Source organism: Parasteatoda tepidariorum, chromosome 2, assembly GCF_043381705.1.
Source record: "Parasteatoda tepidariorum isolate YZ-2023 chromosome 2, CAS_Ptep_4.0, whole genome shotgun sequence".
Taxonomy (NCBI): domain Eukaryota; kingdom Metazoa; phylum Arthropoda; class Arachnida; order Araneae; family Theridiidae; genus Parasteatoda; species Parasteatoda tepidariorum.
Window position 1 is genome coordinate 32,355,162 of NC_092205.1, and position 3,999 is coordinate 32,359,160.

The window sequence follows — 3,999 nt, forward strand, 5'->3', positions numbered from 1 at the left end:
TATTAAAGGTATATTATCTATTAAAAGCCTTTTTTCTTTAATATTTACAAAAGTTTGACCACTTGAAAGTTGACAAACTTTAAAAATGGGTAGACTCGCCCTGGTTTACGGTATCTAAACAAGACGAGTCAAATTTTTTTTTCTAGAATTTTTTGAACTATAGTTATATAAATTGCATTTTCATTATAAGAAAGGTATCCGACTAGGTCTAGAATGTCAATTTTGACAAAAATTTTAAATTTTTTTTATTAACTAGTTTTTTTCTCCACACACTTCTGTTTCTAAAACTGTTTTATTTGTGAAGATTAGCTAACTAGAAATGAAGTTATTTTAGAATAATATTAGCAACATATACCACAAAAATCTTGAAATGTAAACTTTAAACACGTTTATTGAAAAATCTATTTTTAAGTACATTTAGCATTCGTAAAACATTATATCTTAAAAACTTGCAAAGTAATCAAGTTGAAATTTTTCACAGTTATTAATTAATGTTTTGTGAAGGCAATGACCCACTGATAAATGTGTATATAGCATGATTGTTATTTTAGAGGTTTTTTTCTTAATTGCTACCCCAAAAATGTAAAGAATTTTTGTGTTGTAACATTCAAAAGCTTATAACTTTTTAAATTTTCAAAATTTTTCTTAGTTTTTGGGTAATTGTGGCTCCTATGTCATAAAATGATACATGTTAAAGGAAAACTAATTATATTAAATTCATTTTTTGTTAGAGTGTTTTGCGTTATTCAATTTTTTTGCCGATTTTTTACCAAAAATGAACCATTTTTAATATTTTTTATGTTTGTATCGTTGTTTTATTACTTTAGTAGCAAGTTTTAAGCTATGATGTTTTAAAAAATGTACAAATAATATTACATAACAAAAAATTAAAAAAAAAATGCCTCCGCACCTAGTCGGATACCTTAAAAAATCAATTGGCATGCATATTAGTCACAAAATCAAAAATGCTCATAAGATAATGTACATAAATATGTACACATTGAATTGAAAATATTTTAGATCTGACTTGCGAGCACATAGAGTTTTCAGATGTCAATAAATAGAGTTTCACAAGTGTTTTTAGAACTGAAATCAAGGATTACACCTGGAACATGACTGCAAAAATTAAAAGGGTTTAATTAAAGCATCAAACACTGTTAAAAATTCCGAATTTAATTCCGGTAAAAAGTACAATTTTTTCCCTTTTACCGTAAAATCTATTTTTACCCGAACATTTTACAGAACAAAAATCTGATATACAGTAACTTTCACAGTAAGAATTATGTAAAATCGCAGAAACACTCTAGTTAAATAAATATTACTGCAAAAATTACGATGCGCTATTTTACGGTTAAAATGGATTTTACGGTTAATTGGATTTTACGGATGATGCACCACCTAAAAGCCGGTAGCTAATATCGTAACAATTTTAAAATAAGTCTAAAAATTTAATTATGGCTAGTAATTGAGGAATTAACACTGAAAAGGTGTTAAACAATCAAAAGTATTGTTGTTCATTGAAGCGTTTGCTTGCTTTATTTAGTTTCAAAATTTATTCATAGGTGGATCTAGTAGCAACTCACTATTTTTTGGCGTTGGAGAGGTGGTAGGCATTAATATTCTTCGCCAAAACATATGATTAACCTCCCTTTACTCCATCTCTGTTATCCATAACAAAGGCAATAAAAATATTCAACGAATTTGAGCAAAACTAAGCATTTTCAAATTCAAAAAAGGAACATAAATCGCATTCAAGAAAATAAAAGAATTTTTGAAGAAACAGAAAATACCTGATATTAATGAGGCATAAAAAGAAAGATTGATTCCATTCATTCAGATACCATGATTTTATAAAAACTTTTGAAAAGAATGTTTCCCTATTCCAGTTTTGAAAAAAAAAAACGCTTGCAGGTTTGTTTGGATTTATCAGTTTTTTTTAAATAAATCTCAACCCTTATTCTTAAATCTTGTAAAATTTATTTTTATCACTTCCTATTATTCACTGTAAACTCCCCATTTATTGTTCATAATGCTAAACAATATTCATAGAGAAACGATGGTACACAGAACAACTAAGTTTTTTGTTCGGAATAGAAGACTAAGAGAAGAAGAAATGTACTTAACTTAAGAAGACTTTTGAATAGAACTTTCACAAAAACTAAATCATGTTTTTCTAAATATTTATCAATAGTTTTTCTAGAGCTTTTGGATCTGTGTATAGTTTTTCTTATCTAAAATTTCTTTTTAATCGTGAATATAGATAGTATAATCAAAATTTTCATATGCATTTATGCAACTGCTATGAAATTTCAATGTCATCTATATTGAACTGAGCAGTAAAATTTGGTGTAGTATAAAAATTTAATGGAGAAAATTTATAAAATTTGTTTTTCATTGTAAGAAAAGCGTATTTTTAGCTTCAGGTTTTAATTTTTGACAATTTAAAACGTGAAATTATCAGCCAATTTAAAATATGCAATATAAACAGCCAATAGTGATGATTAGTACATTGTAAATTGCAAAGAGATGCTGATTTTTTTTTTTACATTTCATTATGGTTATACAAAATAAAATGTTGATAGAGCATTTTGTTATGGTGAATTTAAAATATTTTGCATAAAATTCATCTTTTCGTAACAGTGATTAGCATTAAAATTGTATTTTATTTTTCCTTTATCTATTTATAGTAGAATTTCTTTTCCATATCGCTAGTTTTCAAAATTTGGAAAACTATTTTGAAGTTATACTTCTTATGCGACTTCCAACAAGGTTGCGTTAAACGTTTAACACTGCTTTTTTATTGGCCGGGAAATCACGTAGTAGGATCCAGTTTTCCCTCATTCATTTTCATATAGTTTCGGTTCTCACTAGCATAAAAATAATAAAAGTCATAAAAGTATTCGCGATCGCAACGCTCGAGTACGCCATCTAGCGGAAGACTGAAAATATCGGACATTAGTTCCCACAAAACCATTGACAATGACGGACGCCATTTTATTAGCAGCAAATAAGAAGCAAAATTTCCCTAAGGAAAAGGTAGAACTTCTTGAAGAAACTAACCAGAACATGCCAAACATTGAATCAGAACACGCCAAGCATTTGAAGAACAATTTCTCAATAATTTTTACCTTTCTATTACCAACAACATAACTTCAAATTTCATGATCACTTGCTGTTACAGATTGTGTGTATTAAGGTAAAATAATTTTTTTCTGTCTTCAGTTCATTACAAATCAAAGTGAAGTCATCATTGCTTTCGTCATTCCAATGAATAAATAAGAATTCAGAATATGCACAGAACTGTATAATAGTTATAGAATATTGTTCTTCTTTACAGAATAGTATATATTTCTGTATCTATATTATTCGTAAAATAACAATAAAGAATCATCCGAACTACTTGAAATAGATTCATTTGTGCTGATTATTAATAAATTTGTATCGTTTTCTTGGTAAGTATTTTTTAGTTCTGAAGGAATAATTTAAACTAGAATTCAGCTATTCTGTTTTAAAGCTACATATTCAAATTCATATCGAGATCTTACATTTATAAAATTTTGATGTGTAGTATGTTATCTAAAAGTAATGAAGGGATAATCTATGCATATATTTTTTGAAAATAAAATTTTCAAAGGAAGAACATTTCATTTGAAATTCTGCGGATTTATAAAACAGGTGAGTGTTATGATTTTTATAATTAAAATTTCCTTGTGAATATTTTTTTTTCTTATTTGATGATAGTTCTCTACAGAATGGTTTTTTACGTCTGATTAAGAACTATAAGTTTATTAAAAAAAGAAGCAATATGAAAGTTTTTATTTCAATGTAAAGAATTCTTAAAATCGTTTTTTTATCCTAAGAATTCTTTATTTTCCGTTTTTTAGTTTATAATTTTTTGATAAAAATTGTTCTCAAAATACTTTTTTTGAAAAATTAAATGGTATAACATTATGTGTTTGTTATAAAAGAAAAGAAAAAATGATGTTTGAAGTAATATGA